Raw genomic sequence first — 22089 nt, forward strand, 5'->3', positions numbered from 1 at the left:
TGCAGAGGTCATTGAAGCTCTTTGATGACCCAGCTTTATTCTAAGAACCTGAGGTTAAGATGCCCCAGCTAATTTTATCTTGGCTTCTGTTAAATTTCCTCTTTGTATAAGCCTCTCCCCCTAGCTAATTGCTTATCTTAGCTTCTGTTAAAGGGCTTGCTTGCACCCTCTACCCACAGCTTCCAGCAAGATAACAAGATGTGGGGGTGGGGTGGCGGTGTTTGCCTTTAAAAGCCCCTTCTATAAATGTTTGGGGCAACACTTGGGTCCTGAATACCTGAGTGTAGTCCCAGCTGGCTGAAGTAAAGACTTTCAATCTGTATAAACTGTGTCTTGAGTGGTCATTTCTGGTGGGCTCCCCATTACAAATAGATATGGGAGCTAAGTTGACTTAGGTGTCTTACAATGATATGCACATATGTGAAAACATCATGTTGGGCAAGGGGTGTAACTTGGTGGTAGTGTGCTTGCCTAGCATTTGTAAGACACTGGCTTTTATCTCCAGCACTTCAGAAAGCAAATGAGCAATGAAGTAGCACCTTGTACATCAGAAAAAAATATACATGTACAATTCAGTCTTACTTTGAATCAGAATCAGAACACAAAATGCAATAGCAAATGGCCTGGCGGGGATGAGGCTATTTTGAAGGGTCCCTTGTGTCTGTTATTTTGGCCACTGAATGATGGGTCTCAAGGAACTAGAATTCTCCCAGGAACCCCCTGCAGAGAGAAGAGAAAACCTAAAGACTGGGCCAACTAGAACAAAAAGATTTGATGGTTGTTAGATCACCTTAATAAAGAAACAGTGATGGGCGGGAGCACACCTTGACCTAGGACTACTTAGTATGTGCCCCTCTGGCCATCTGTTAAACCTTAGTCTCACTTCAGGACCCAAAGATGGACTCAGGATGCCATCATCCTATTCATTCCTTCCCCAAATGTAGCCACATTGAATACTTTTCCTTTCTCTCCTTTTCATTATTAATTTGGCTATTTTTCATTTTGAAAAGATTTTTGGTTCTGTTATTTTATGTGTATTGTATGTGTGTATGACTGTGTGAGTGAGTGACATGTGTGGGTGACCACGGAGGCCAGAAGAGAGTGTTGGATCCCTTGGAGCTGGAGTTATATAAGGTTATGAGCCATTTGATAAGGGAGCTAGGGATGGAACCAGAGTCTTCTGCAAGAGCAGCAAGTGCTCCTAACTACTGAATCTTTCCAGCCCCCAATCTGGCTGTTTTAATTGACTTATCAAGGACAGGTGATCAGATCTGATCTCTTGGGGCACAGACTGGGACCTTAATTTTCATAGCAAAAGCCTTTGTTATCCCTAATTAGGTATCTTTTTATATAAATATTCATTTTGAATACATAACCCATTTTGTTCAGACATAATCATTGAAAAGTAATCTTCAGGAATGATGCATAAATTTCAAAATAAAATATGTAAATGCTCATGCACACCTTCTCCAAAATCCTACTCCTTATTAGGAGACAGTGAGGGCCAGTGTATAGGCAGAGGGACTTTGGGTCAGGCACATCTGAAATTCAACTCTAGAGGGGTGTTGGCTAGTTGAGTCTCAAGTTTTTTTCTCCTACCAAATAAGGATTAACTCCTATAATTATCAGCTAAAACAGATTAGACAATATAGATTAGTTTTGATTCAGTTTCCCACATTTCTCTATGGTTTCCCTTCATATGGGAGAAATGCTACAGAGCCATGCCTAGCCTCCCACTCATAGCCCAGGTACTCCTGTGTTAGTGGAGAAGAGGACAATGCTTCCCAATGTTTCCTACCTTTCAGATCCAGGGAGAGTGTGCTTCCCTACTCTTTAACCGTCAGAACCCAGCTACTTAGAGTTCAACCTAGTGACTTGTCAACCCACACATTAGAGCCTACTTCCTAACGACTCCGGCCGCCTCACTCCAAATGGGCAGACTAGGAAGGATACAGGGGTGCTGCAAACTTTACTAGCAAGAAATGACCATGCACCTCTGCTACTCTGACCCCATGCAAAGAGCCCAGGAGACAAGGTAGGCATGTTCTCTCAGCATCTATAAAAGGACTCCAGAAGTCCAGCAGCTGACCTGATGATTTACAGGTCCTAAAGACCAACTTAACCCAATTTAAAAACCTGCCAGATAACCTTAAAGTGCTCAACTCAAAGATCTTCTGCTGGGCCCTAGCTAACAGAACCCCGAATCAACAAGTGCTAGACTCCCCTTACAGTAAATCTGCCAGATTTTAAATCCCAGCATCCCAAATGCTGATTTACAAATGGAAGCAGTCTTAGCTGGGATGTGGTGACTCACACCTTTAATCCTAGTGCTTGAGAGGCAGAGGCAGGTGGATCTTTGTGAGTTCGAGGCCAGCCTGGTCTACAAGAGCTAGTTCCAGGACAGGCTCCAAAGCTACAGAGAAACCCTGTCTCGGAAAACCAAAAACAACCACAAAACCAAATGGAAGCATCTTTTGGTGGCAAGATACAGGCTTTTGGCTACACAGTAGTCATATGCTTTGGACCCCTTCTGAGTCATTCAGTCCCTAGACCTGAGATAATTGCTCTCAATTAGGGCTCTTACTGAGGCAGACAGGAAATCTGTTTATGCAGATTTGGCTTATGTGTTCCATATGAACTATACCCTTGAAACCTTCTAGAAAAATCTCCTCACTCTTCATAGCTTTCCTATTAAATATGTCTCTGTGATTTTGGCTCTTCTGGAAGCCAGGGATCTCTGACTCTGGTGGCTATTATGCATTGTGAGGCCTATAAGGAGGCTACTCTGACAGCAAAGGGGCTCAACAGTGTTCTTCTTCTTCTTGGTCTTCTTCTTCTTGGACGCGAAAGGAGGACGCAAGACACAACAAAACCCACGTGGTGCGAGGTTTAGCGGGAGAGAAGAGGAAAAGAGGACGAACAGATGGCGTTCCAGCGTTTTAAAGGGTCCCCCACGCACGTGCATCAAACGCCACGTTCTGCGCCTGCGCAGCCTTTGCGTGGACCGCTAGGGGCTCCTGGGAAATGTAGTTCCCCAGGCGAGCGACGCTCAGGGGCCTTCTGGGGAATAACAAACAGGACACACAGGCATCCATGCTTCTACTCCCAAGTCTGCGACTCAGCCACACCTTAAAGTCCTTCATGGTATGGCTTTCCTCCAGACACATCCGCTACTGGATCCAGAGACTCATTAGCACAGATGATCGAGGCTGTTACTGGGCGCCAGGTTAAGGACAGCCCAAACAGGATTCTGTGTGTTTTGGGGATCATCTCACATTAAGCCAGAGACTGGGTCTATCCTCAAACCTCCCCACAAGATAAAAGGCCCACCTCAACTGTCTGCACTGGACCCTGTCAAATCCTGATACATCCCTGATTGCAGTCAGGTTACAAAATCCGTCATGGTTGTAGGTTCATCTATTCAGAGTCAGGGTTGCTCTACTTCCAGAAGTGCAAATGGCCTATTCCTGCCAACCCCTTGGCTATCTTTATCTCCTTACCAGGCAAGACCCAGGTGAAACTCGTCATTAAATTCCTCAGATCCCAGTGAGGTCACGATCTAGGTCATGGCCATTGCTGTGCGCCCTTACTACAGCAGCACTGGGCCCTGTGCTGGGTGCAGAGCACCTCACCCCACAGTCACCATGTTTACCTGTCTTCCCCAAACCACCTCATGGTGTCACTTCAGACTACTATGACCTTTGTTATTTTTTTACTCCTGAGCACACTACTTTGTTTTTGTTCTAATTTTGCTGTTTCTTTGATATTTAATCTTCAGGTAGTTGGTATCATCCGGAGCACAGGCTGTTAAGTTCCAGTTGATATTGTCCCAGGGCTGTCAATCATTACTAGCTACATCAAAACCTGTCTCCAACCACCAAGGACCTCTTGAACTCTAAGCAATGCCACAGTCAGCCTTCAGACTTCTGCAGGAACTAGTCCTCTCCTTAACCTCCTGCAGGAACTAGTCCTCTCCTTAACATCCTGCAGGAACTAGCCCTCTCCTTAACCTCCTGCAGGAACTAGCCCTCTCCTTAACCTCCTGCAGGAGCTAGTCCTCTCCTTAGTCTCCTGCAGAACTAGTCCTCTCCTTAGTCTCCTGCAGGAACTAGCCCTCCTTAGCCTCCTGCAGGAATTAGCCCTCCTTAGCCTCCTGCAGGAACTAGCCCTCTCCTCCAGCTTCCTGCAGGAACTAGCCCTCTCTCCACTCCAGACTGTGGCCCAAGCACTGTCCGACTCATGGTCCCTTCACCTGTAACACATCAACAATGCTACTGTCCCTTCTTATCTCTAAAGGAGTGCCAGAAGAAAAGAGAACTGTCCCTTGTCAGTGACTCGATCTTGTTGCCTTGTCAAGGGATGAATGTAGAGATGAGAAAGCCGAAAGCCGAGGGCTGAAAGCATAGCGCAAAATCCTCTCTTGCTAACACTCAGTCCCTAGCAGCTTGGAGTGTGACCCAGAGAATTGCAATGCCCTACAATTGGGGCCTAGTGACTGCTGGCACCTCGCCCTGATGGCCAGTCTCAGGAAGGACAACTGATGCTGTAAGATGTGCTTTCTAACAAGCTAGTCAGCTGCCCACCTCTTATCTGTCCAAATATAACTCGGCACAAATAGACCCAGAAGCCAGGTGGCTTTTCTCCAGTGCTGTGAAAGGACCCTGTTTCTCCTCAGTAGAGTGTTTTTCTCTCCGTCTCTCCCTTCATCCCACCCTTATCTCCCTTTTCCTCTCCCCCCTCCTTCCTTCTCTCTCTGAGAATTCTCTCGTTGTTTCTGTCTACACTGTCTATTCTTTATTAAAAATTTTTATATCAAATTTTTGTCTGGCGAATGTTTTACCATGAATTTTGTTTGGGCTTATCATTCCAGACACAACACACCTAACTTGCTCATTTTCTGATATATTTAACTCTCCTTCCCTTTTGCTTGGATCCTAGTAACAACCTCCCTCCACTTCCCCAAGACACACACACACACACACACACACACACACACACACACGACAGCAACATCGTGTGGGACACTGCTCTTCACCACAATCTCTAAGAGAGGGCGTGAGTCACTGTCCATGAGTCACTTCCCAGCCTCCTTTCCCCGAGGGAAAAGAGAGAAAAATGCCAAATGGAAAAGCAGAGACACAAACACAAAGAGGGAGAAAAGATGGAAACGGGACAAAGGAGTCAGAGAGGGAGGGACACGCACTAAACCAGTCGTTCTCAGCCTACGGATTGCGACCATTGGAAAACACATAGGTCTGATGGTCTTAGGACCTGAGACACCACTCAGTGGTAAAATTACAGTTATAGGTGGCAACAAAAATAAATTGTGGTTGGGGGTTTCTAAGAGCATCAGAAACAGGTGTTTCCCGACGGTCGTGACCCACAAGTTAAGAATCACTGAACTAAACAATACAGAAAGACAAGGGGAAGGACAAAGAATTAAATCGATTGAAAAATAATGAGGAATGAAAATATTGAACCCGGAAGCTCCATCCCTATTGTCTAGCTTGGATAGTGCTAGGAGGTACAATGCAATGCAGAGGAAAACATCATCTTCAGTTGTACCCAGCTGTGAACACTGAGAGCTGCAACAATGACTGACCTGACCTGACACGCCCAGGGGTATAATAGCGACACTAATTTCATGAGAGTAACAACCACTTTCTATTGTCTTATCTCGCAAATTGAAACCCATACCCGGTACTGTTACTGAGACTAAAAACTTGTGACTAGACCAGTCACAAAGCCCAAAGAAGAGAAACCCTCGTTACTCTGTTAAATGGGCATAAAATTAAACAGACTCCTAATGACTTACTGTTATACATGTAGACAACATACCCCTCATTGGAGAAATTCCTTTTTGCATGAAATGGCAAATATCACAGAGACTTATAATTGGTCAAGGTGCAGAGACAAGAGCCTGGACAATGATTAATCCCAAATCAGTATTTTTATCCCTTCCTCCCAAAGTTCAGGGATCATTGTGAAGAGGGAGCAGAAAGATTCTAAGAGTCAGAGGTGGAGGGTGACTACCAGGAAGAGGTGTTTTCCAGGCACGCCAGGGCAGCTATACACATGGACTCGCAACAGTAGAAACAGCATGCCCAAGCCATGCAGAAACTCGGGCCAGATAAATCCCAGCATGGAGAGGGAGGTGGGAATGAAGTCCTTACTCCCAGCTGAGAGAGCAGCTGATAGTTGCTGGGAGAAGGAGGACCACTTTTCTTTAAGGGTGTGGCCCCTGGTAAGCTGTTCATGTTCTAGTGGAAGGTCATACTCAGAAGTATAGACAGCACAAGTTATTCTTGACGAGGTAATAAAAAAGAGTGCATAGGTTTGGATGGAGAAGGGAAGATGGGTCTGAGAGGAGTGGGAATGAAGGTGGAATACGGTCAGGACGTATACAAAATTCTCAATGAACTAATACGATACAAAGGGAAAGGAGAGAAGTGTGTCCATTATGGGGCTAGCAAGAAACCTGGCACTAGAGAAATTCCCAGGAAGCCACAAGGATGACCCCAGCTAAGACCCTAAGCAATAGTGAAGAGGGTACCCAAACTTGCCTTACCCTGTAGTCAGATTGATGAATATTTTAAATGTCACCATAGAACCTTCATCCAGCAACTGATGGAAACAGAAGCAGAGACCCGCTGCAGAGCACTGGGCTGAGCTTCCAAAGTCCAGTTGAAGAGTGGGAGGAGTGAGAATATGAGCAAAGGGGTCAAGATCATGATGGGGATACCCACTGAAATAGTTTACCTGACCTAACGGGAGCTCACCAACTCTAGCCAGACAGGGAAGAAAGCAGCATAGGACCAAACAAGACCCTCTGAATGTGGGTGACAGTTATATGGCTGTGGCAAACTGAACAGTCACTGACAGTGTGACCAGGATTTACTTCTACTGCTTGTATTGGCTTTTTTGGAACCCATTGTCTTTGGATGGATACCTTACTCAGCCTAGATATAGTAGGGAGGGTCTTGGCCTTCCCCAAACAATGTGCCTTACCCTCTCTGAGGAGTGGATGAGGGGTGCGGTGGGAGAGTAGGTGGAGGGGATGGGAGAAGGAGTGGGAACTGGGATTGGTATGTAAAATGAAAAAAAAAAAGATGGTTTTCTTTGTTAAAAAATAATATAAAAATAAATTATAAAAAGAAAGAAGTGTGGAAATAAAGAAAAGGTTAATGCAGAGAGGCACACCAGGGAGCAGATCCTGAAAGTGTTCACCTACAGACAAGCAAAAGAAACTAGATGAGAAATCCATCATGGAAGGAGTCAGGAAGTCTGGGCATGCTTGCCTTGCTGTACAAAACAGAACTGAGGAGTTGGCTCCTCCTCAAACTCTAGGAAAACGAGATTAAACTGAGCTATCTCTTTCTTCCTGCCCTTGGAAACTGGACTCTGTATGTCAGTCACATCCAAACTATTGGTCGCCTGCCCAGGCAGGAGGACAGGTGGGCAGACTAAAACCCTGATGGACATATGGGGTGAACAGAGGACTGTGCAACTCAGTGAAAGATCCAGGACAACAGAGAATCTGGTAGACTCTAGAGCGAGAAACTGAGCAAGAGAGCCAAATCTGTGACCTCTCTCAACAGCCACCAAGCACAGAACCCTGTGATGTGAATGCTGAGAAACCCAGAGAATGCTTGGCTCTGGTGACAAGGTCAGAGACAAGGTCAGCTCCACAGCAGAAGTGAGTTCACTCACTGACCTTGACCCTGGGGTTTGGGATGTGCTGATGAGGTCATTGTCCATGCTGATCTTGGATGCAGAAGAGGAACCCAGAGGTTCAGAGTGAGTGTGCAGGGCATTTGCTGCAGACTAGCTGTGCATTTATAGGGCTGGGCACTTGGGCTCCTCCCCTCTGCCCTTCTTCCTCTCTCTCAGGTGTGCTTGTCTGAGCAGTGAATCGCTGCCCCACGCTGCCCCTCCTCTAGACAGATAGGAGTTTCTAGTTGGTTACTATGGCAGCCATCTGTAATAAGGCCAACTCTTCATTCCTGAGGCCTGACCATTCCAAGTGTGTCCCTGGGGCTTAGTTTTACTTGGTCCTTCTTAAGGCTCCCTTGTGAGGCCAAGCTCATAGCAAGTGACCTGGAGGGACAAACATACTCCCAGGTTTGTTTGAGAAATTTGTGTTTTCATCTGTAGATAAGAGACCTGGCAAATATGATCAGTGTACCCTCAGTTTCAGGACAGAGTGTGATGATGCATGCCCTTGATTCCAGAAGGCAGAGGCAAGTAACTCTCTAAGTTCAAGGCCAGTCTGGTCTAAGCTTAGGCAGTGAAGCAAACTATGGAAATCAGAAAGCTGGTGAAGTTGAAATTGAACAAGGAGGCTAATTTCCAGCCCCAACAATCAGCAGAACTTGGCAGCTTTGGCCACATGGTTCTGGCTTCAGAGTCAAAGGTAGAAGAAAGGGACTATTGAATTTTCCTCTGTGGCTAAGGAAAAGCTGCAGGGCCAGGTGTGTGGCAGAGAATGGAAGCCCAGAGAGGCCATTGTGTGAAGTTGTGAAGGTGAAACCTGGATTGCCTTGGAGACCCCAAGATGTTGGCATTGTTAGAGTCATGGGATCCCTGCTGAGGAAATCTGCTAACGGCCCAAGAGAAAGAAGTGTGTTGTGGTCAACAAAACTGAAAGAAGTTGGAGATCTGAAGAGCACTTTGACATCAGCCATGGAGATGCAGAGTTTGGAGTTTGCCCAGCTGGTTTTTCACCTTGTTTTGGTCCAGTATTTCCACATATGCCCTCTTTCCTCCCCCTTGGAACAGTAAAGTATATCCTGTGCCATTATATGTTGGAATTAGGTAATCTTCTTTTTCATTTTGATTTTACAGGGGATTACAGTTAAGAGACTGTATTAATTTCAGGAGGTACTTTGAACTTTAGACTTTTAAGTAAGTTTGAGACTGCTATAGTCTATGGGGCCTTTTGAAGTTGGACTGAATGCAGTTTTGCATTATGATATGGCTATAAGCCTCTGGGGGCCAGGAAGTAGAATGGTGGTTTGAAAGAAAATGGGCCCCAAAGGGAGTGACACTATTAGGAGGTGTGGTTTTGTTGGAGAAGATATGACCTTGTTGGAGGAAGTGTGTCCCTGTGGGGGTTAGCTTTGAGGTCTCTTATGATCAAACTACACCCAGTAACAGGGTTCACTTCCTGTTGCCTGTGTACGATGTAGAACTCCCAGCTCCTTCTCTAGCACTGTGTCTGTCTGCACGCCACCATGTTTCCCACCATGATGATAATGGACTAAACCTCCGAAACTGTAAACCCAAATAAAATGTTTTTCTTTATAAAAGATGCTGTGGTCACGGTGTCTCTTCACAATAATTGAAACCTTAACTAGGACAGTACAGAACACTAGCCTAATAAAGTAAAATGATACTTCAGCCATACTACATCACATTCTACCTGAACACTTAAAACACCTCCATTGAAAGATGACTTAAGTGCTCACTTTGGCAGCACATATACTCAAATTTGAATGATACAGAGAAGATTAACATGGTCCCTGTGCAAAGATGGCACACAAATTTGTGAAGCGTTACATATTTTTTTTAACATATAAAGGCAGACCTAGCAGAATTATACCTGACTTCTCATTGGAAACAATGAAAGTCAGAAGGTCCTGGTCAAGCATTATACAGACACTAAGAGACCACGAATGCCAGCCCAGACTACTATACCCAGCAAAACTTTCAATCACCATAGACAGACAAAACAAGATATTCCATGACAGAACCAGATTTAACAAATACCTAACCACAAGCCCAACCTTACACAAAGTGCTAGAAGGAAAACTCCAACCCAAGGAAGTAGGCTACACCAACAAAAACACAGACAACTGATGGTCTCATAACAGCAAATCCCAAAGAAGGGAAAAATGTACAAATTAACACCACCAACAATGAAAACTAAATTAACAGGAGATAGCAATCACTGGTCCTTAATATAAATGGACTCAACTCACCTATAAAAAGGCACAGGCTAACAGATTGGATATGAAAACAGAACCCATCCTTCTTCTGCATACAAGAAACACATCTCAACCTCAAAGACAGACATTGTTTCAGAGGAAAGGGTTGGGAAAAAATATACCAATCAAATGGACCTAAAAGAAAAGCTGGTGTAGCTATACCAACATCTAACAAAATAGACTTCAAACGAGAATCAATCAAAAGAGACAAAGAAGGACATTTCATGTTAGCCACAGGATAAATCCATCAAGAGGAAATCTCAATACTGAATATCTATGCCCCAAATACAGGGGAACCCTCATATGTGAAAGAAACACTACTAAAGCTTAAACCACACATTGAACCCTGCACACTAATAGTGGGAGACTTCCACACCCCACTCTTACCACTGGACAGTTCTGTCAGACAAAAAATGAACAGAGAAATAAGGGAACTAACAGATGTTATGACTGAAATGGACTTAAGAGATATCTATAGAATATTCCATCCAAACAGAAAAGAATATACCTTCTTCTCAGCACCTCATGGAACCTTCTCAAAAATTGATCACATACTAGGTAACAAAGCAAACCTCCACAGATACAAAACTATTAGAATAACCCCATGTATCTTATTGGATCACCATGGCTTAAAATTAGAATTTAACAGCAACACTAATTTTAGATGGATCTAATCTACATGGGAAGTAGAAAAAGACAAGATCTTCTGAGTAAATTGGGAGCATGGGGACCATGTGAGAGGATAGAAAGGGAGGAGAGAAGAAGGCAGGGGAGCAGAGACAAAATATAGCTCAAGAAAAACAATTTTTTTAAAAGAAAGATCACCCAAATAAATAAAAAAAACCTTCAAACATCAATTTAACATCAGATATAAAGGTTCTAATGCATAAACAAAATATCCTTAAAAACCAGGACAACATATATTCTTGAAAAAACAATTCTATAAGTATGGCCTCCAATGAGAGGGAGTTGGACAAAATTCCAGACAAAGAATCCAAAATAATGATTATAGCATGTTCAAAGATCCCAAAGAGGAAATGGATATATTCCAAGAGAGATTTCAAATTCTGAAAGCCACAGCTGCCTATGATGCCCAGAAGTATTAGTCATAATTCAAGACAAAACAAAACTTTTGAGGACAAATTGAGGCTAAGTGAATTCATGACTACCAAGTCAGCTCTACAAAGAATTAAGGAGTACTTCAATCTTCAGAAAAGAGTAAATGTATTTAATGATGTTTTTTAGCATTTCAAGATGCTACAGGAAAAAGACTGAACAATGCTGTAATAGTTTAAGCAAATGTGAATGAAGAAAACGTCACAAAATCAACAGAATGACAGGAATTAACATATATCTTTTAATAACAACTGAATATTAGTGGTCTCTATTCCCTAATAAAAATGAACAAACTCACATATTAGATTAGAAATCAAGTAATCTCCTTTTAGTGCCTCTAAGAAACACAGCACATCATCAAAGGCAGACATCACCTTAGGGTAAAAGAATATAAACAAACAAGCAGAACTAAGACACAGTCAAGAATTGCTGATCTAGAGGCCCGGGCGGCGGAGGCACCAGCACGCAGGCAAGTCCGGGCGGCAGAGGCACCGGCGTGCAGGCAGGCCCGGGTGGCGGAGGCACCGACAGTCAGGCCCAGCAGGCAGGCCTAGGCGGCGGAAGCACCGGCGCGCAGGCAGGCCCGGGCGGCGGAGGCACCAGCACGCAGGCAAGTCCGGGCGGCAGAGGCACCGGCGTGCGGGCAGGCCCGGGTGGCGGAGGCACCGGCAGTCAGACCCGGCAGGCAGGCCTAGGCGGCGGAAGCACCGGCGCACAGACAGTTCCGGGCGGCGGAGGCACCGGCAGGCAGGCCCGGGCGGCGGAGGCACTGGATGCAGGATAGTGCGGGCAAGAAACAGTGAAGCCTGCACTGAGAACAGATTGCCCCGCTACAATTAAATCAAACCCAATAGATAGCATCGGTAAGAGGAGATGGGCAGACGCCAAGGCAAGAATTCACCCAACAATCTGAAAAACAACATGAAAACACCAGAACCCAATGATCTTACAACACAAGGACTTGAACACCCTAACACAGGAGAAGAGGAAAAAACTGACTTTTTGAAAGCAATAGAGTCCCTTAAACAACATGTAAAAAACGCCCTCATAGAAATGGATGAGAAGTATAACAAAAAGTTTGAAGAAATGAGTAAATACATAAATGATACCCTGGGAAGCCAAGAAAAAACGATCAAACAGGTAATGGAAACAGTCCAAGAATTGAAAACTGAAATGGAAGCAAGAAAGAAAACACAAACTGAGGACCAGCTGGATATGGCAAATATAGGTCAACGAGCAGAGACTACAGAAACAAGCATAATCAATAGAATACAAGAGATAGAAGAAAGAATCTCAGATTCTGAAGACAACATAGAGAAAATAAACGGACTGATCAAAGAAAACACCAAAACCAACAAATTCTCATCACAAAACATTCAGGAAATATGGGACACAATAAAAAGACCAAACCTAAGAATAATAGGGATAGAAGAAGGAGAAGAGGCACAGCTCAAAGGTCCAGAAAACATTTTTAACAAAATTATGGAAGAAAACTTCCCCAACATAAAGAAAGATATTCCTTTGAATATTCAAGAAGCATACAGAACACCAAACAGACTGGATCAAAAAAAAAAACGTCCCCTCGCCATATAATAATCAAAACACAAAATATACAGATTAAAGAAAGAATATTAAGAGCTGCAAAGGAAAAAGGCCAAGTAACTTATAAAGGTAAACCGATCAGACTTACACCTGACTTCTCTATGGAAACCATGAAAGCCAGAAGGTCCTGGATAGAGGTACTACAGAAACTAAGAGACCATGGATGCAAACCCAAACTACTATACCCAGCCAAGCTATCGTTCACTATCAATGGAGAAAACAAGACATTCCAGGATAAGAACAAATTTAAACAATACGTTGCCACAAATCCAGCCCTACAGAAAGTAATAGAAGGAAAATCACAACCCAAGGAATCCAACATTGCCAACACTGCCTACAATAACCCAGGCATCTAGCGACCCTTCAACAGCACAACTCAAAGAAGGGAAACACACAAACTCTTCTACCAAAAGCAGTAAGAATAACCGGAGTTAACAACCACTGGTCATTAATATCACTTAATATTAATGGTCTCAATTCACCGATAAAAAGGCACAGGCTAAGAGATTGGATACGAAAACAGGATCCAACAGTCTGCTGTTTGCAAGAAACTCATCTCAACCACAAAGACAGGCATCTACTCAGAGTAAAGGGTTGGGAAAAGGTTTTTCAAGCAAATGGTCCTAAGAAAAAAGCAGGTGTGGCCATACTAATTTCTAACAAAACTGACTTCAAACTAAAATCAATCAGAAGAGATCGACAGGGACACTTTATACTCATAACAGGAACAATTCAGCAGGATGAAGTCTCAATCCTGAATATCTATGCCCCTAATATAAAAGCACCCACCTATGTAAAAGAAATATTGCTAAAACTCAAGGCAGACATCAAATCACACACACTAGTAGTAGGAGACTTCAACACACCTCTCTCACCAATGGACAGGTCAATCAGACAGAAAACTAATAGAGAATTAAGAGAATTGTTGGAGGTAATGAATCAAATGGACTTAACAGACATCTATAGAACACTCCACCCAAATAGGAAAGAATACACCTTCTTCTCTGCAGCTCATGGAACCTTCTCGAAAATTGACCACATACTTGGAAACAAAGGAAACCTCCACAGATACAAAAAAATATCAGTGTCCACCTGTGTCTTATCAGATCACCACGGATTAAAGTTAGAAGCCACCAACAAAGCTACCCCCAGAAAGCTGACAAACTCATGGAAACTGAACAGTCAACTACTGAACCACACCTGGGTCAAGGAAGAAATTAAGAAAGAAATTAAAGTCTTCCTTGAGTTTAATGAAAACAAAGAGACAACATACTGAAACCTATGGGACACGATGAAAGCAGTGCTAAGAGGAAAGTTCATAGCACTAAGTGCCCACTTAAAGAAAACGGAGAAAGCATACATTGGGGACTTAACAGCACACCTGAAAGCTCTAGAAAAAAAAGAAGCAGACGTGCCCAGGAGGAGTAGAAGACTGGAAATAATCAAACTGAGGGCAGAAATCAACAAAATAGAAACACAGAAAACAGTCCAAAGAATCAATGAAACGAAAAGTTGGTTCTTGGAGAAAATCAACAAGATTGACAAACCCCTATCCAAACTAATTAAACGACAGAGAGAGAACACGCAAATAAATAAGATCAGAAATGAAAAGGGGGACATAACCACAGACACCGAGGAAATTCAGAGAATCATTAGATCTTACTACAAAAGCCTGTATGCCACAAAACTGGAAAATGCAAAAGAAATGGACACTTTTTTAGATAAGTACCATATACCAAACCTAAACCAAGACCAGGTGAACGATCTAAATAGACCTGTTAGTCGCGAAGAATTAGAAACAGTTATCAAAAATCTCCCTTCCAAAAAAAGCCCAGGGCCAGATGGTTTCAATGCAGAATTCTACCAGAACTTCCAAGAAGACCTAATACCTATACTTCTTAATGTATTTCACAATATAGAAACAGAAGAGTCATTGCCAAATTCCTTTTATGAAGCTACAGTTACCCTGATACCAAAACCACACAAAGACCCAACCAAGAAAGAGAATTACAGGCCTATCTCACTCATGAACATCGACGCAAAAATTCTCAATAAAATACTGGCAAACCGAATCCAAGAACACATTAGAAAAGTTATCCATTATGATCAAGTAGGCTTCATTCCAGAGATGCAGGGCTGGTTCAACATACGCAAATCTATCAATGTAATCAACCATATAAATAAACTGAAAGAAAAAAACCATATGATCATTTCATTAGATGCTGAAAAAGCATTCGACAAAATTCAACACTCCTTTATGATAAAGGTCTTGGAGAGATTAGGGATACAAAGGGCATACCTAAATATAATAAAAGCTATTTACAGCAAGCCGACAGCTAACATTAAATTAAATGGAGAAAAACTCAAAGCCATCCCACTAAAATCAGGAACACGACAAGGATGTCCACTCTCTCCATACCTCTTCAACATAGTGCTTGAAGTTCTAGCAATAGCAATAAGACAACATAAGGGGATCAAGGGGATCCATATTGGAAAGGAAGAAGTTAAGCTTTCATTATTTGCAGATGATATGATAGTATACATAAGCAACCCCAAAAACTCTACCAAAGAACTCCTACAGCTGATAAACACCTTTGGTAATGTGGCAGGATACAAAATCAACTCCAAAAAATCAGTTGCCTTCCTATACACTAAGGATAAGGAAGCAGAGAGGGAAATCAGAGAAGCATCACCTTTCACGATAGCCACAAATAGCATAAAATACCTTGGGGTAACTCTGACCAAGGAAGTGAAAGATCTATTTGGCAAGAACTTTAAGTCTTTGAAGAAAGAAATTGAAGAGGACACCAGAAAATGGAAGGACCTCCCTTGCTCTTGGATTGGGAGGATCAACATAGTAAAAATGGCAATTCTACCAAAAGCAATCTATAGATTCAACGCAATCCCCATCAAAATCCCATCAAAATTCTTCACAGATCTGGAGAAGACAATAATCAACTTTATATGGAAAAACAAAAAACCCAGGATAGCCAAAACAATCTTATACAATAAAGGATCGTCTGGAGGCATTACCATCCCTGACTTCAAACTCTATTACAGAGCTACAGTACTGAAAACGGCTTGGTACTGGCATAAAAACAGAGAAGTCGACCAATGGAATAGAATAGAAGACCCTGACTTTAGCCCACAAACCTATGAACACCTGATTTTCGATAAAGGAGCTAAAAGTATACAATGGAAAAAAGAGAGCATCTTCAACAAATTGTGCTGGCAAAACTGGATGTCAATCTGTAGAAGAATGAAAATAGATCCATATATATCACCATGCACAAAACTCAAGTCCAAATGGATTAAAGACCTCAATATCAGTCCAAACACACTGAACCTGATAGAAGAGAAAGTGGGAAGTACTCTACAACACATGGGCACAGGAGAACACTTCCTACGTATAACCCCAGCAGCACAAACACTAAGGACATCATTGAATAAATGGGACCTCCTGAGACTGAGAAGCTTCTGTAAAGCAAAGGACACTGTCACTAAGACAGAAAGGCAACCCACTGACTGGGAGAAGATCTTCACCAACCCCACAACTGACAAAGGTCTGATATCCAAAATATACAAAGAACTCAAGAAATTAGACCGTAAAAGGTTAATCAATCCAATTATAAAATGGGGCACTGAGCTGAACAGAGACTTTTCAACAGAAGAAGTTCAAATGGCCAAAAGACACTTAAGATCATGCTCAACTTCCTTAGCAATCAGGGAAATGCAAATCAAGACAACATTAAGATACCATCTTACACCGGTCAGAATGGCTAAAATCAAAAACACCAATGATAGCCTCTGCTGGAGAGGTTGTGGAGAAAGGGGCACTCTCATCCATTGCTGGTGGGAATGCAAACTTGTGCAACCACTTTGGAAAGCAGTGTGGCGGTTTCTCAGGAAAGTCGGGTTCGACCTACCTCTCGACCCAGCAATACCACTATTGGGAATATACCCAAGAGATGCCCAAACATACAACAAAAGTATATGCTCAACTATGTTCATAGCAGCATTTTTTGTAATAGCCAGAACCTGGAAACAACCTAGATGTCCTTCAATGGAAGAATGGATGAAGAAAGTATGGAATATATACATATTAGAGTACTACTCAGCAGTAAAAAACAATGACTTCTTGAATTTTGCATACAAATGGACGGAAATTGAAAACACTATCCTGAGTGAGGTAAGCCAGACCCAAAAAGAGGAACATGGGATGTACTCACTCATATTTGGTTTCTAGCCATAAATAAAGGACATTGAGACTATAATTCGTGATTCTAGAGAAGCTAAATAAGAAGGTGAACCCAAAGAAAAACATATAAGCATCCCCCTGAATATTAACCTTCATCAGGCGATGAAAGAAGACAGAGACAGAGACCAACATTGGAGCACTGGACTGAAGTCTCACGATCGAAAGGAGGAGCAGAAGGAGAGTGAGCACGAGCAAGGAACTCAGGACGGCGAGGGGTGCACCCACACACTGAGGCAATGGGGATGATCTATCGGGAACTCACCAAGGCCAGCTGGCCGGGGACTGAAAAAGCATGGGACAAAACCGGTCTCGCTGAACATAATGGACAATGAGGACTACTGAGAACTGAAGAACAATGGCAATGGGTTCTTGATCCTATTGCACGTAATGGCTTTGTGGGAGCCCAGGTAGTTTGGATGCTCACCTGGATGGAGGTGGGTGGTCCTTGGACCTCCCACAGGGCAGAGAAACCTGCTTGCTCTTTGGGCTGAGGAGGAAGGAAGACTTGATTGGGGGAGGGGGAGGGAATGGGAGGAGGTGGCGGGGAAGAGGCAGAAATCTTTAATAATTAAATTAATTAATTAATAAAAAAATCAGCAAAAAAAATAAAATAAAATAAAAAAAAAGAATTGCTGATCTAATATCTGATTTAAAAAAAATCAGACTTTGAACAAAAACTCATCAGAATAGAATTAACAGGGTCTTTTAACACTAAGCAATGGAATAATTCATCAAGAGGATGTTACAATTCTAAATGCAGGGCTCACCAAGCACAAATGTACTCACTTTCATAAAAACATGTACTACTAGACATAGTGATATTTTGTTTCTGATCTAACAAATAATGCTTGCCTGAAGATCAAAGTGCAGAGCTTAGTCACTAGTTAGCCATAGAAGCCAGGCAGTGGTGGCACACACCTTTAATCCCAGCACTTGGGAGACAGAGGCAGATGAATCTCTGTGAGTTCAAGGCCACCCTGTGCTACATGCTATTGAATCTGTGCAGAAGAAGCAGAGTTCACATAAAGGTGATCCCAGTGCTTGAGATCACATGCATCTAATCCTAGCACTAGGGAGGTGGAGATGGGAGTGATATGGCTGGGCAGAGAGAGGAACATAAGGTGGGAGGAGACAGGAGCTCAGGGCATTCAGTCTGAGCAGTCAGTCTGATGTTTACTAAGACAGCATTCAGTCTGAGGATTCATAGGGACAGGACCACCTCTAAGGATTCAGTAGAAGTAAGAAGTAGTGACTGACTGCTCTGCTTCTCTGATCTTTCAGCATTATTTCATATATCTGACTCTGGGTTTTTATGATTAAGACCAATTAGACTTCCTGCTTCATCTGGCATCTAGCTTTAGGGCACAAATTCACGGGAAAAAAAAAGCCACTTGTGTGTGGCTTTAAAGTCACTGGCATAGGCCCGAGCTACATATAACAAGTGTCACTGCCCCACTGGCTAGGTTTCCTTTCTTTTTCTCTGTTGGATTTTTCCCTGGACCCCCTTCTTGGGCTGCTGCCAAACTCGGTAGCTGCCTTGAAAATCTCTCGGACTTCTGCTGTCCTCTGTAGCAGCGCTCAGCCTCGCATCTTCATTGCTACTGTCAGCAGATTTGGTGAAACAACTTGGAATTCTTAAAGGGGGGAATTGGTTTTTTAAAAAAGAGGTTTTTTCCTCCACATTAAAAATAGGAAACATAATTATGATAGAGAAAGTTAGGTCTTTGTATGATTATGCAATGCATGATTTAAAATTGGAACAATTAAATCAATTAAATGAAGAGATGACTTAGCTGGGATTGACATAATGTTAATTATCATCTTGATAATTCTTGGTTTATATCAGAAAAAGTTGGTTGATATGAGTGCCAGGAGTCAGGCCTTAGAAAAAGTTATTAAAATAGATCATAGAAATTTTCAAATCCACACAGAGGAATTTAAAGAAGCAATTTCAGCATTGCATTATAAGATTAGAGAGGAACAGTTTAAGGTTTCCAAACAACCAATCTTAATATATCCACTTACTTTACAGGAACTGGCAAATGACAGATATCTCTAAGGCTAGTTAAGTGTTCATTGTACTCCCGTGGAAACGTTAGATTTAAGAGTATTCAAGCAAGTGATAGTCTCATACAGCATGCATTCATCTTTTGTGAACTAGATGTTAAAAGCATGGTCAACTTATAACAGAATTATCTCTCAAGACTGGTGAGACTTGTTTATAGCAGTCTTGAAGTCTGGTCCACAATTATAATGGAGGATCTGGTGGAAATATGAGACTAAGACCATTAAACAATGAAATAGGGCTAGAAGTATGGAAATCTCCCAAGACTAACTTCTTGGAGAGGGAGATTATGCTAATATAGAAATGAAATCTCTATATGATGACCATACCCTGACCTTATGCCATGCAACACCTCTGAATGCTTGGGACAGAACTGAAAAAGTAGGAAAGAAAACTGAGTCATTTACTAAAGTCATAAAGGACACAAAAGAAACCTTCACTTATTTCTTACAAAGACTGATTTCAGCAATAAATAGAATGATGCCAGAGTAAGAGGCTAGACAAGTAATAATTGAATCTTTGGCTTTTGAAAATGCTAATTATCGATGCAAAAGGATAATTCGGCTGTTAAAGGCAAGAGTAGAACTCTTGGAGGAATGAATCTGAGATACAGTCAATATTGAATCTTATAACCATGATGATACTTGAATAGGAGAGGTGACTTCCAGAGATTTGAAGAAAAATTGAAATGTCAAATGTTTCCATTGCTGTACACAAAATCACATAAAAAGAGATGGTAAACAGGGTGTTCCTAGAGACAATGTTTTTCTAAGCATAATGCAAACAGTCAAGATAACCCTTTGATATTGGGAAATACTTGAGGAGCCTCTTGCAGGCCCCCATGCCAAATTTGGTTCAGTCATTTCCTGTTGTTGTGGAGGAAAATCCTTCCCAGAACAACTAAAGAACCTAATGCCCACTGTAAGAAACTGTATGGATCATAGAACAGCCATAGAAGAGAAAACAAAAAAATTCATGAGAAACCAGAACAAGAGAGACCTCTTAATTAGAAGTTCATCAACAGGATCATCATTCAATCTAAATTAACTTGTAAGACTGACAAATACTTTTCATTTGATCAGATATAACTTGCCAAAAGGGAACCTTCCCAAAATTAGGGTTGGGGAAGGATTTTGTTTTGACTTTTCAGAATGAAGGCATCCACCTAATGGATCTGAAGACCACTGAATAAATGAGACATTTGAAGAAAAAGGATGAATCATCCAAAGATAATGTCCCAAGAAAAAGAGTAAATTGGCCTATTGGTATATCACATTTCTAACAGGGTAAAAAACTCATGAATCTTCCCAAATGTTTGTTTCTGCTGTTCTCCACAGAACTATAATGCAAATGGCCCTTTTGTAGTTTCATCCAATTAAATATTGAAGTTGGCTTTGGAACTGGAGTGTGACTCTCTCCTTCTCTAAAGCCATGATGCTTGTTAAACTATAACCCAAAATCTCTGTCTCATGTCAGAAAGGCCACCTGATATGGGACAGAAGAAAAACCAAAATTTAGGGACTATTTTATTGCTATTAACCTCATAACCCTTTGGTTTTATTTTGACTTGTTAACAGCTTTTATTAAGGTATAAATATTTTCTGAAAATTTATAATATATATGACTTTTGTCATGATAGTAATGGTCATAAAGAATACTAATTAATTCTAGAGAAAGGCTTCATTGACCTTTCTGTACATGATTTCTGGTTTGAGTCTCTGTCAGTTTTCTGCAGTGAACCATGACCATGCCTAAAAGTGACCTTTGAAGTCTCCAAAAAGAGGATGGGGCCCCACAATGACAATTCCACCAAGACTATGATAGCACCACTAAGCTGAAAACACCATTTAAAGATTGGATTTGGACTATTATTTGCTCAGGACAGTTTCAAGGTAGCTAGCTGAGATGATCCAGTCTCACAGACTTCTCTAGCCAGGACTTGAGACAAGCCCTTCACTTCTTCATCATGCAGAGACTGGACAACAAACGATACAGCTACCTCTCCCAGGACTTGACAAGTAACCCATTTTTTTTCAGAATCCCCTAAAGATATTGTCTCCCCCAAACAGCAAGAAATAACTTTAAGAACATATTCTCTTATGCGCAAGAGGTGGGATGGGTGCTTTTGGTTATTCAACGTGTTGTGAATATTTATCATTGTTTAGGGTGGTTGGTTACAAGTTGTTAATGGTAATGTGTAGCACAAATAATAAAGTCCCAGAGACAGATATTGGGGTTCAACCTGAAGATCAGAAAAGCAAAGCAGGTAGTGGAATTTGGTTGTATAAAGAACAAGTAGGACATTTCCTTTTAATTTCCTTAGCTTGTTGCCATGTAATGGGAAAGTCTTTTTTTAAACCTTTGCTGTCGACATGATGTTTTTTTTTTATAAAATTCTGAGGCCTTCAGCACACTTTCAATCCATAATTGATTAATTTCTGCATTACCTTGTGCTAGAGGACAAAATAGACCTGTACAGGATTGGATGTATATTATGCATATGGGGGTGATTCCTATTCCTGATTATATCTTGTAACTGAATAAATAAATAAATAAATAAATACTAAAGTCAGTTCTATATTATCTTGTATAAATTCATTTGTTTCAATATACAAAACAACTCTTTCTGCATATTGTAAATCAGTAACTATGTTGAGAGGTTCTTTAAAATCCCTTAGTACCATGAGAATAGCATGTAATTCTGACTTTTGGACAGAATCATAAGAGCTTTGATCTACTTTATATAAATTTTCTGATTTGTAACCTGTCTTTCATAATTTATTTGGATTAGTATAGAATGTAGAAGCTCCAGTTATTGGGGTATCCTGTAACATGTGAGGAAGGATCCTGCTAGTTCTCTTTATAAGTTGAATTCTCTTCCTTTTGGGATAGTTGTTGTTAATCTCTCCCCCTTCCAAAATTACTGCAAGATCTTTTCCAGGGTTCCCTTTCTTCCCATAAGTTGACAATTTCATCATTATTAAAAGGTACTATAATTTCTGCTCGGTCTACTCCTGCTAATTGATGAAACCTCAATTTTCCTTTTAGAATTAATGCAGAGA

The 22089-nt window shown here is 41.7% G+C and overlaps 1 non-coding gene across 1 annotated transcript; it reads left to right on the forward strand.

The window, feature by feature from the left end:
* Positions 1–9459: 9459 nt before the first annotated feature.
* On the forward strand, positions 9460–9566 carry LOC130889243 (U6 spliceosomal RNA). Its single transcript, XR_009058515.1, has one exon. It is a non-coding gene; the product is annotated as a U6 spliceosomal RNA (small nuclear RNA).
* Positions 9567–22089: the final 12523 nt, after the last annotated feature.

This window comes from Chionomys nivalis, chromosome 17, assembly GCF_950005125.1.
Source record: "Chionomys nivalis chromosome 17, mChiNiv1.1, whole genome shotgun sequence".
In the NCBI taxonomy this organism is placed as follows: Eukaryota; Metazoa; Chordata; class Mammalia; order Rodentia; family Cricetidae; genus Chionomys; species Chionomys nivalis.